The following is a 12,592-nucleotide window of genomic DNA, read 5'->3' as shown; positions in this document are numbered from 1 at the left end:
GTTTGGGGATGCTGTTGAAATGACTTTGTTGAATTGGGGCAGTGCATCCTATAGCTGATCCGCATGACCTGCTGACGGTGGATGTTTATACCAGTGGATGAGATACTAACCAGTGGGCTGCTTTGCCTTCTCCTTCTGGTTAGTCTGTCCTAACAGCTGCTATCAAACACAAATCTCCAGTCAGTGGCACAATTACATGATGTGTGCATCTAAAAGGTTTCTGCAGTTCCTTAGTTGTGTCAGCAGTGTCTGCTGAGCAACAGTGACATAAAAGCTCCAACAGTACTTGTCTAAAGAATCAACTGTGACAGTATATCATAAAAGATTATGCCCTCATGACAGGAAGACAATTTAACATCCAGCTTTATTGTAGCCTGCAGTTCTTCCTCAGAAGCTCTATATCAAAGACTATCATTTGGATGTTTTTGTTTATCCATACAAAGCACAGAGCCACACAAAGGGAAAGCTTGCATGGGATTTTCTATATATTTTGTGGAAGTAGTAAAATTCTTGTACTGTCTGTATTTCCACTTTTTCTAACAATGTTGAAGGAGACCCTTTGGTCCATTGAGTCTATATTGGCTCTCAGAGCAATCCAACCAGTCCCATTCCCCCACTCATTTCACGGTAACCTAGTTTCTCTCACAGCTCGATCAACTCCCCACTGATTCTTCTACCTCCCACTTAGACTGGGATAGATTTCTTTATTAGTCACATGTACATCGAAACATACAGTGAAATGCATCTTTTGTGTAGAGTGTTCTGAGGGCAGCCTGCAAGTGTCGCCATGCTTTCGGTGCCAACATAACATGCCCACATCTTCCTAACCCGTACGTCTTTGGAATGTGGGAGCAAACCAGAGCACCCAGAGGAAACCCACGCAGACACAGGGAGAACATACAAACTCCTTACAGACACCGGCTCGAATTGAACCCAGGTCACTGGCGTTACGCTAACCGCTACACTACCATGCCTGCCACTACTGTGCCTGGAGTAAGATAGAGTAACCATTTAACCTACCAACCCTGATGTCTTTGGGGCATGGGAGGAAACTGGATCCACGCAGTAACAGGGAAAATGTGTACGCTCCACACAGACAGCACTCAATAAAACATGGGTCACTGTGAGGCAGCAGAACTACCTGATGTGCCTCTGTATTAGGTAGGTAGAAATCACAGAATAATCCAGGATCTCTTGCCTCTGAATCCTGTTAAAGGTAGGAAGAGAAGAAATTACCATTCATCTCTTTGCCCTGAGACAAAACAGGGAAAGATCACAGAGGAGAAATAAACAGCAATTTGAAAAAGTGAAACCTCAAGCAGGCAATGCATAGAGTCAGAGTGATACTAATCATAGAAGAATGGATTAACCTAATAAACAGGTGCACTGGCAGCAGTCAATTCATGTGCTATCCAACAGTGCTCAGTGGTTTCTCTTTATCTCCAGTGCCCTGACAGACTGCAGTAGCTGAACCTACTGGAGAGTGTGTTTCAGTCAGACAGCTGATGCCTGAATGCAAGCATGTTCCTGGATTTACTTTAGAGACTGCTTCACAGGTGCTAGTGGTAGCAATTGTCACTCCCATAGAGCACCTCTACAGCTTTGCCATTTGGAGAACAGAGCTTCTATGTTCACGAAATGGTTGTGCTAACTGCCTCTGGTGCTGATATCTAGCAAGAGGATCTGTCGTTTTACATTTTCCACTCATGCAGAAAAATCCAACTGCTGCACCACAGAGAGATGGAAGAGGGAAAGTGACCTCTGACTTTGGTTATAAAAACACAAAATAGAGAACCATTTTAGGATGATTGGCTTTTGTGTTTTTATTTAGAACAGCAGAAATTTACGTTATAACATTGGAAAGGGGCTTACGTAAGAGGACAAAAACTAACAGGATTTAGAAATGAATGCCTTGACAGAAATTACTGAAAAATTAAAGATACAAAAAGACCACAAGTGCTTGTGAACAATCATATCCACATCACTTGCCTTTGCTGAAGACAAAATGACTGTTGACGTGAAAATGCCATGAGGTATTCTTGCTGTGAAAGTTCCAGTGCTTTGCGAGTGCATAATCTTGGGCTTTTGTTCCTTTTGGTTTTAGACAATTTAATGTCTCCATTAAAATAGCACATGGTAGAGTGCTTTACAAATGAATTCAGCACTCTTCTCTAATATTCCCCAACGGCAACTGACGTACTCTTTTATGTTTTTATTGTTCATTATTTTCAATTAATGACAGATTATTCTTTGACCAGTTGTTTGCACACCTATAACAAATTATGAATAATCAGAATATAAAACGGTGGTTATGTACTGAGTAAATAAGGGTAGAACACTAATGAGTGAATCCTTGGACCATTATTCTGAAGATTTTGATTCCATTGTTCAGTAGTGGAATTAGCTTTCATAAAATATATTAACAATTTCTACAAAATGCAAATATCAAATTTCAGATAAACATGTTAAGTGCACGTTTGTAAACTATCATCATAGTTTTAGATTTATGTGAATATATTGCCAGATCCCTTTATATATGTGTCTTGATAATACAGATACAAGTTTTTTCAAGTTGTCACAAAATAATACTCGGGAATAAATAACCTTTTTTGTACTATAAAATTATACAAGTTTTTAATCAATTAATCCATTCACTTCAAGACTCTCATTCTTGAATAATAATTACTGTACTTGCAAATCCATTCCAGTGATATTAGAAAAGATTGTTCAAGCTAGTTGTAATCACCACAAATTTAAGACTTTGTGACTATCTTTCCATTTTTGATACTGAGTGGATTGCCCAGCCATTGAAAAGCCCACACAATTTTAATTTAATTGAATTTGATGAAATTAAACCCAATGCCTCTTAAAATGAGTGAGCCACATTATCACCCAGGTGATTATCTGAAGTTCATTATTATTTCATGCCAAGTATGTACTCAAGTTCAAGGAAAGAAGCAATTTTCCTCCACCCACGTTGACACCATATTTCCTATCAAAAGGGCAATGAGGCTAATGACGCTCACTGCTATTTTCAGAAGGGCTTTGACAAGGTGCCACATACGAGACTGCTGAAAAAGACAAGTGCCCTTGGTGTTAGAGGCAAGATACTAGCATGGATAGAAGATTGGCTAACTGGCAGAAGTCAGAGTGGGGATAAAAGGGTCTTTTTACAGGATGGCTGTCAGTGACTAATGGAGTTCTGCAGGGGTCAGTGTTGGGACCACAACTTTTCACTTTATATAAATGAGCTGGAAAAGGAACTGATGTCATTGTGGCCAAATTTGCAGGCAATATCAAGGTAGGTGGAGGAACAGGTGGTGTCACAGAGGCAGGGAGTCTGCAGAAGGCCTTAGGCAGGTTGGAAAAAGTGGGCAAAGAAGTGGCAGATAGAATACAGCATAGGGAAGTGTGGGGTTATGCACTTTGGTAGGAAGAATAAAGGTGTAGACAATTTTCTAAATGGGGGAAAAATCCAGAAATCTGAGGTGCAAAGGAACTTGGGAATCCTAGTTCAGGATTCCCTCAAGGTTAACTTGCAGGTTGAGTTGGTAGTAAAGAAGGCAAGTGCAATGTTAGCATTCATTTCGAGACGGCGAGAATATAAAAGTGAGGATGGACTGCTGAGGCATTATAAGGCATTAGTCAGACCGCGTTTAGAATATTGTGAGCAATTTTGAGCCTGTATCTAAGGAAGGATGGGCTGGCCCTGGAGAGGGTCCAGAGGAGGTTCACGAGAATGATCCCAGGAATGAAAGGTTTAACATATGAGATGCGTGTGATATCTTTGGGCCTGTACTCGCTGGAGTTCAGAAGGATGAGGGGGGAATCTCATTGAAACCTACCAGTTACTAAAAGGCTTGAATAGAGTGGATTTGGAGAGGATGTTTCCATTAGGAGGAGAGTCCAGGATCACAGGGCACAGCCTCAGAATTAAGGGAAGTCCCTTTAAAACTGAGATGAGGAGGAATTTCTACAGCCAGAGGGTGGTGAATCTGTAGAATTTGTTGCCACAAAGGGCTGTGGAAGCCAAGTCATTGGGTGTATTTAAGGCAGAAATGTAATAAGTTTAAAAAAAAAATCTGCCATGATTGAATGGCAGAGCAGACTCTATGGGCCAAATGGCCTAATTCTGCTCCTATATCTTATGGTCTAATTATGTGCAAATCAAACAACAACTTTAGTGAAAGAGATTATTGTCAAAACACTGGGGGTCTGCCATTTGCTTCAAAAATGGTACCCTATTGTCTGACTAACCAATGAAATGCATTGAACAGCATGAAGCATCTGGACTTGTGTTACAGATAGGAACTGAACTCGCAACAAGGGTGGATCCTGTCCAATCCCCTTCACCTCTTTTAACCACATGACAGATGCTGATTTGCACTTCCTGGTTTAAATACTGTGCTGATCATGTAAACAGTACCTCTATACCACTGGTAAAGGAGGAGCATATTTTCTTTCCCTATTCACCCTGTCCCCAGCTCCATGTAGAAGGTATTGTGATGTTTGCATCCAGGACTTCCATTGCTGAATCTCATAGAAGGGCAAGGCTAATGTTGAAAGGCAGTTCCTCATTGACTTCATTAATTTCTAGCCTGGAATATTTGTCATTACCATTTTATTCATATGATTGGATACTTGCATTGCCTTGAACAAAATAGGAATTGAGTAACTGTAAGTATTGCCATTAATTCCTATGTAATTAATTTACCAAAAATCATTATGCTATCAGAAATACTGAAAAGCCACAGTGCTCGTTTTGTAAGGATGTCATTTCTCTTTAATACTGTATTAATATAATTATCTGTGTCAGTCATATTTAGCAAATTCCTATAACTTTGGAAGAAAAATTGGCAACAGGCTATAACCTGGCTCCTTTCATAAGCATAAGCGATTAGAATACTTGAATCCTTGCAACTAGGGAATTGTTTTTGTCAATCTAATGTACAAAGAACTGTAAGCAGGCTTTATGCCATAAATTCTACCCAAGTCCACCAACATAATTAAATCAATTTTCAGAAATGGATCATTTCATAGAATAGCTTTCCTTTTGTTCTTGAAAAGAAATACTTGTGATTCTAGGAAAACATTTGTCACACTGAACTTGATGCCAAAGTTATATTTTTGAAGGTATTTTTGTGACTATTTCCAATAATCACTACATTGCTGTGGCAGTAACAATGGGCTGGTTAAAAAAGGGAAGTAGGTTCCAAATATTCCTGGATACAAGGTGTTCAGGAATGATGGGGAAGTGGAACTGCAGTATTGATCAGGGAGAATAGCGCACGGTTGCAGTGAGGATGTCCAAGAACAATTAAGACCAGAATCTATCTGTTCAGAGTTAAGGAACAAAAATGTTGTGATTACACTAGTGGGACAACTCTGGACTGACAAATAGTGAGAAGGATAGGGACGAGCCAATCTGTGGGAAAATTACAGACATGTATAGAAGCCAAAAAGCTTGATAATGGAGACTTCGACTATCCAAAAATAGTCTGGGGGATGCAATGAAATAAGAGGCAAAGTCATGGAGGAGTTTCTAAAATGTATTCATGAAAACTTTCTTGATCAATATATTTCAGGCCCAGTGAGGAAGGTAGTGTTTCTGGTTTGCTTCTGGGAAATGAGACAGGCCAAATGGAACAAGTATCAGTGAGGAAACATCTAGGAAACACTGATTGTGATGTCATAAACTTTGGGATAATTATTGCAAAAAGATATAGATCCCTCCCAAGGTAAAAATACTTGATTGAAGAAGGGTCAATTTCAGTGGGTTGAGAACAGATCTGGCCTGGGTAAATTGGAATCAAAGCTTGGCAGGCAGAACTGTAATTGAACAACTGGAGGCCTTTAATGTGTTTCAGCTACAGCAAGGATGTACAGCAGACGCTTTATAAGGCATTGGTCAGACCACATTTGGAATATTGTGAGCAATTTTGGGCCGCATGTCTAAGGAAGAATGTGCTGGCCCTGGAGAGGGTCCAGAGGAGGATCACAAGGATGATCCCAGGAATGAAAGGTTTAACATATGAGGAGCGTTTGATGTCTTTGGGCCTGTACTCTATGCTCAGGAGAATGAGGGGGGAAATCCTATTGCACAGCCTCAGAATAAAGGGACCTCCCTTTAAAACTGAGATAAGGAGGAATTTCTTCAGCCAGAGGGTGGTGAATTTGTGGAATTCGTTGCTGCAGAGGGCTGTGAAGGCCAAGTCATTGGGTGTATTTAAGGGAGAGTTTGATAGGTTCTTGATTGGTAAGGGGGCTAAGGGTCAGGGGGAGAGGGTGTTTTTTTAAAAAAAAAATCAGCCATGATTGAATGGCAGAACAGTCTTGATGGGCTGAATGGCCTAATTGTGCTCCTATATCTTATGGTCCTATAGTATAGAATATTACCATGAAGGAGGAGGGTAGGGACATTAAAGCCTAAATTCCCTGGATGGCCAAAATAAAACAGAGCAAATGGAAGAAAGAACAATTACAGAAAATTCAGAGGCAAAGCAATAAAAGAAGTAAACACGACAAAGGAGGAGCATGGAAAAAGATGGTAGCAAACATAAAAGGGACTCTAACAGTAATCTAATGGCATGTGAATAGGAAAGGATCCAAAGAGGAGAGATGGGGCTGACCAAAAACCACAAAGGATATTTACTTATGGAGGCAGAGAGCTTGACTGAGATATGAAGTGACAAGAGATTCTGGATAGGATACAAATGGACAGAGTGGGTACGAGAATGGTCAGCAACACTTAAAATGGATAAGCCATCCTAGGTTCTTGATGGAAACAAGGGAAGAAGCTGCAAAAGCCCTGTCCATCATCTTCCCAACATTTATATATTCAGCAGTGGCCCCTGTAGAATGGCAAATTACAAATGTTAGCCCTTTGTTCAAGTAGATATAGGGATAAACCCAATAACTAGAGACCAGGTAGCTTAACCTCAGTGAAAGTTCTAAAAAAAAATGATCAGAGACAGAACAAGCAGACACTTGGATGAGAGAAAGGCAAAGAACATCTAACAGACTTGATAGTTTTCTTTGAAGTAAATGAGGGAAATGTGGTTGAAATAATACAGATGAACTTCCATAAGGCTTTTGATTGGATGTCCATAATGGGTTTGTCACTAAGATTTAAGGCTATGGAATAAATGGGCCTGTAGCAATAATAGATAGAAAATTACATCAGAAACAGTGATATATACTGTTTCTCAGACTGGACAGTACAATGGAGTTCTTTAAAGGCTCCTACTTTCCTTAATATACATTAATGACTTGGAATTCAGTGTACAAGGCACAATTTACATATTTGCAGATGACATAAAACTTGGAAACACAGTGAACTGTGAGGAGGTAGTAATAGACTCCAAAGGTGGGATGGGCAGATAGATGGTAGCTGAACTTAAGTACTCAGAAATATTAGGTGTTACATTCTGATAGGATTAATGATTTAAGCACTATAATCTATAAACATTGCAGGCCAAAAATTGCATCATACTGATGCAAGGTTTCAACCCAAAACTGATTGGCAAAAGTGACTTGAGAAAAGGTTCTTTTACACAGTAAATCAGTAAGTGCGAACTGGATTAGTAAGTGGAAGAAATTTGAAGTCTCTGGGGAGTGAGTAAGGATTTGAGACTAGCTGGATTGCTCTTGCATAGAGCCAGTAAAGACCTAAAAGGCTGAATGGTGTCCTGTGCTGTAATTGATCTGTAGTTCCATGACTTCCTCCTAAGTATTTAAGTGTCAATCAAAAATTGAGGTCATTTGATGGGCTTTCAGTATACCAGACTGAGATTTATAGAGAAATTGACAGATGATAGCGTTACAGGAGCCCAGTGTTAGGAATTTGAATTAAATTGAATTAAATCAACAATGAATTAAGATGATGAATTGCTCTAGTGTACAATCAAAAGATCTCTAGAAATATACAACCTCAAAAAATACTTCACTACTTTATATTTGACCTACTAATATGATCTGAAATCTTGGAACCAATGTTACTTTATGAGAATTAGCCTGGATAATGCAATCATAGGATTTTGGAACCAACCATACCATGCTGACCTTTATGATGTTAAAACCATACTGCTGGTGATTGTAGGGAATGATTAATGTCCCCATAACATTGGTTATCCTGTGTATATTAAACAAATCACCATAAATTTAGACAAAGTATTCAGATGTCAAAGGTTACTGCTAAACCAAAATGAATCATGGTACTTTATGCAGAGCTAATGATTAAATACAGTATGATAATCCTACATGACTTTATAGGAAGGTTCATTGCCACATGGAATTTATTCTTCAACAATGACCTTCAATAATGCTTTCTGTAACATTTGTATTTGGATACCAGCTAGAGTAATATTTGAGCATTTCTGAACTTTGCATCTTTGTCTTCCTGTCTTATTTTGTATCGAGGACTCTGTGTGAGTTGAGATAGAATTAACAAGGCCAATTTTGTTTTCATTTGTTCAACCTTTTTACTTTAAAACAATGAACACTGTGTGGTGAAGTGTTTAAGATGTATATATTTGTTTACTTCTATTTTAATGGCTTACACAAAGGTAAGTTAGAGTTACAATCATTAAAAGGTTCTATAATTCTATAAAGATGATGGTGAATTTGCTGGTTAACTAAATTGGTATGTGTGTTTGAACTGTTCATTTATTGAGAGTTTTAATTCTGAAAATTAACCATTTTTTAAGGTTTTCCAACGCACAATTTTAGTAACGTTGATGACTATCAATTTTTTAATTGACTTATAGTTTAAGCATTGTAACAATATAATTTTTGGTCAACTCCTCCCATTGCCACTTGATTCCTGGGCCTCTGGACATGGAGAGCCCTCTGCTCCTCTCCACAAGAAATCAAATGGTGTGACTGAGAATCAAGGTCCTCATTCCCTTGCCTGCTGTTGGAGCAGCTTGAGTTAACCATTACCTTCCCAAAGTAATGGCTTCTATAAATGGTTGTGTCATTGAACACCTTCCCTTTAAATGTGCAGTTATGACTTCAACTTACATGAAGTGGATTCATCAAGGGATAGGACCTCTTGAAATTACATACTTTGTATGTGCCATGTTGTGTTTAACAACATAACTGACGTTATCTTCACCTTGCAGTCTGGTCACTGTTGTGCATGCAGTACAATCGAATACCTAAGCCACATTCTCCATGCACATTTATTAAGAATGCACAGTGTTGTAACTGTTTGATAAATAACTATGCCAGGTTCTAATGTTGCAGGACATGTAATGAGTTGCTATTAGTTAGACTTACCTTGCACATGTAGGTTCTTATAATAATTTTTTGTGCAGTAGGTTGAATGATAAAAGCAATGAGGAAAACTGGTGCCTGAGGAAATAGTGTGAGAGAACAGGGTAATCAGCTGGATATCTGTTGAAGGATTGTGGAATTTAAGCACAAGGACCAAGAAGGAAGAGCAAATTATAGTGGAAAATTTCAGAATTAAATTAGACATACAGAGAGGAATTGTGTGTATGTGGATTGGGGGAGGGGGTGGAATAGGGATCTAATTAAGAGAGAGAAAAGCATAAAGGAAACAGGGGGGAATAATTTAATATCTGGTATTTTGGAACCTTCAACAACAATTAAAATCTAAAGGAATGAGAACTAGCATTTGCAATAGTTCATTCTCATTGGCAATTAACTTACTCTCATCACATTAATGGATTACTTGTACTTGAAGTAACAAGGCAACTTTCTGTGGTGCCATTAATTGGTATCTGTCAGTCAATACTTTGGCTTCAGGCCATTTAGTCCTTGCCAATTGTGAGACCAACAGCAAATTGCCACTTTAGCAAACCCAATTATGTAGTAGCACAACCCAGACAATGTCTGGATATTGACTTTTAACTGCATGGCTGTTCACTGTTTGATTTTGCTGTACCATTCACACATAAATAACAGGGGATACTGTTACTTTCACTACCATAATGACAGAAAATTTTAGTTCTATTTAATAATCATCAGACTGGCACAGAATATAACATGTTCAGATTGTTAGCAATTTGGGATATGGAAAATGGTAAGAATACTTGTTTACACATTTCAGTGCAGGTTTAAAAGTGATAGGAAAATAGCCTTTTGAGTTCTTCATGCAGTGAAACCAATGTTGTTCAGTCAAATGTAACTGCTACTTGGATCAGAGATTTGTCCCTAGAGAAGACAAAATAAGTCCTGTGATGACATATTTGGTGTCTTATCCTGTTTCTCAGACAAATTTATTGTATTTTAAGTTGCAGTGACCAGACATGGAACCTTGTGATATTCTTTACATTAAAAACAAAGTAAGAGCAAGTTGAAGACAAGGCACCCATGGTACAGCAATAAAAATTGGGGATACACAGGAGACCAGACTGGAGAAGTGCATAGATAATGGTGATGAGTTGAGGGTTTGTGATTGGCTAGGGGGGAGGGGTGGTGTTGGTGGGGGTAAGGAGGTTACCAAGATAAGAAGTTGTTAGGCCATAAATGGATTTTAACATTAGGATGAGCCAATGTGAGTGACTGAGAATGGGTGAACAAGATTTGTTAGGATGTAGGTAGCTGATCTTTGTATGACTTCAAGTGATAGAGGGTGGAATTAGGACTGGGAGTATAAACCAGGAAAATATTGTAATACTCAAGTGCTGAGGGAACAAAGGCTTCAGTATTCGGTAAGATGAGGCATATAGAGCACAACTAACTAGAAACCATGTGCCTAAACCATCTTGAGCACAGCAAGGAAGTTGTAACATCCTCTTCTGAATGATATTTACTTCCAACAATCATTACGGCATTGTCAATGGCCAATAAAAGCACAATGGCACTGAATGTTGACCGTCCAGTGTCTTTTGGGATGTATTGGGTCACATTCAGTGTTAGCCAATTTGTTTTTTTTTTAAACAGGCAAATCAAAGACATCCCAGATCAAATCAAAGAGCCAATGCATTCATTATCTCTATCGGCTGCTTACTAGTAGCACATGGGTCGCTTATTCCTGACCCCCATGCCTGAGCATTGCAATGTGGGAGTCAGGAATGTTGACCTCTCTGCCTTTCCATTCTCCATTCTGCCCCTTGGCTTGTAACTTGGGGGTGGGGGTGGGGGTGGGGGGAGGGGGGACATTTGTATAAAAATTTTCTATGCTAAGTGGAACGGGTACTTATAAATAACAATCAGACATGTCTCGCTGTGTCCAGTAATAACAGCTCAGCTTGTTTCATTTCATTTTTCAGAATCACGTCTTTGCAGAAGTCACATGATCATCAGCTGGGGGTTTGTCCTATTCTTTGGGCATCTTCATATTTACTGTCCAATGATCACATTTGGGATGAAATCCAAGATGCAGTCTCACTTAATAAGACATACACAGAACTGTTATTCCTTCACAAAATTCAAGCGACATTGGTGGTACACAGAACATTTGTAATAAATCAAGCACATGGCACCATTTTAAGGGGCAGAAAGTATATATCTGTCATTTTCTGTATTTGTTTTTCCCTTGCACAGACTAATGTTCTGACTACTTTTGGTTATTGCTAAGTCATGCAACACATAACCTGTTCTAAACTCTAAGGTGCAATTAATGCTTTTTTTAAAAAAAAATTTGCAGGAATCTTTTTGAAAGAAATGCCTATTTTGTATTCATTGTGCTGTAAGAAATAATGAATATTTGTCAAGCAATACCGCATGAAAAGTATTGTGATTTAGAACATTCTCATTATTTTGTCCTTATGTCCAGCAGTAATTTTCTTGATGTTGCAACGTTAAGTGTACACAAGTAACTTAAAGCTGGATGATAATAATAAGGCTTTAATTCTGCAACTGCATTTGGGTTTACTTAAATACAGGATTCAGTATGCAAGATACTGCCTTATTTGACTTTCCATTTTGATAGAAAATATCAGTCTCTCCCTGCCTCAAATATTTAAACATAGGACCGCAAATATAAATCAGATTTTATAGTAAGTAAAATTTTATAAATAATGTAATATAAAATATGTAAAATAAAGATTGTTATGTTATCTGTAACAATTACAAAAGTAACTTGTGGTTTAAATTACATTTTGATTTTAAGAAATTTTGTTGAAATATATCCAACTCCATTGACTGATTAAATATATTTCTGGCATGGTTGTAGCCATTCAATATATAATGATTCAAAGTTAAAGCTTGAGCTCCCCCAATAAGTCAATAGGTACAGAACTGTGCAATGTGCCATTGATTCCAGGTTTGACCCTAGCCCTCACTGAGATAGCAATGTAGGGTGCCACCAGAAGTCTGAAAGGAAGAGGCAAACCAGCAAAACATCCTAACTCCTGCCTGCTAGCCATGGCCCATACAGGACAATATGGACTTTGAGAACAAGGAGGTTTGGGCTCACGTCTGGTGCCTTCACCTCATTAATTTGTCCATTGTCCCCATTGACTACTGACTACCTTAGTAAAGTATAGAAGTTCCAATCATATCAATGGAACTATAACCCAGCATGGAAGAGAAAAAATCAGAATGTGGTTCATCTATTCTTCAATACTGTCCTTTACATCACAGTTTATCTGACTAAGTACAGATTTAAGCTTTATAAAAT

General features: G+C 38.5%; 1 protein-coding gene across 1 annotated transcript in view; it reads left to right on the top strand.

Moving 5' to 3' along the window:
* Positions 1-11,374, top strand: part of LOC127568201 (phospholipid phosphatase-related protein type 5-like) — a 112,549-nt gene extending 101,175 nt beyond the window's left edge. The window contains exon 6 of the mRNA XM_052011678.1: positions 11,241-11,374. The gene's annotated coding sequence lies outside the window, so the exon portion shown is untranslated. The remainder of the gene's footprint in view (positions 1-11,240) is intronic.
* The last annotated feature ends 1,218 nt before the right edge of the window (positions 11,375-12,592 follow it).

This window comes from Pristis pectinata, chromosome 3 (genome assembly GCF_009764475.1).
Source record: "Pristis pectinata isolate sPriPec2 chromosome 3, sPriPec2.1.pri, whole genome shotgun sequence".
Classification (NCBI taxonomy): Eukaryota; Metazoa; Chordata; class Chondrichthyes; order Rhinopristiformes; family Pristidae; genus Pristis; species Pristis pectinata.
Note: the sequence above shows the minus strand (reverse complement) of the source record. Positions and strands in the feature narration are given on the sequence as shown.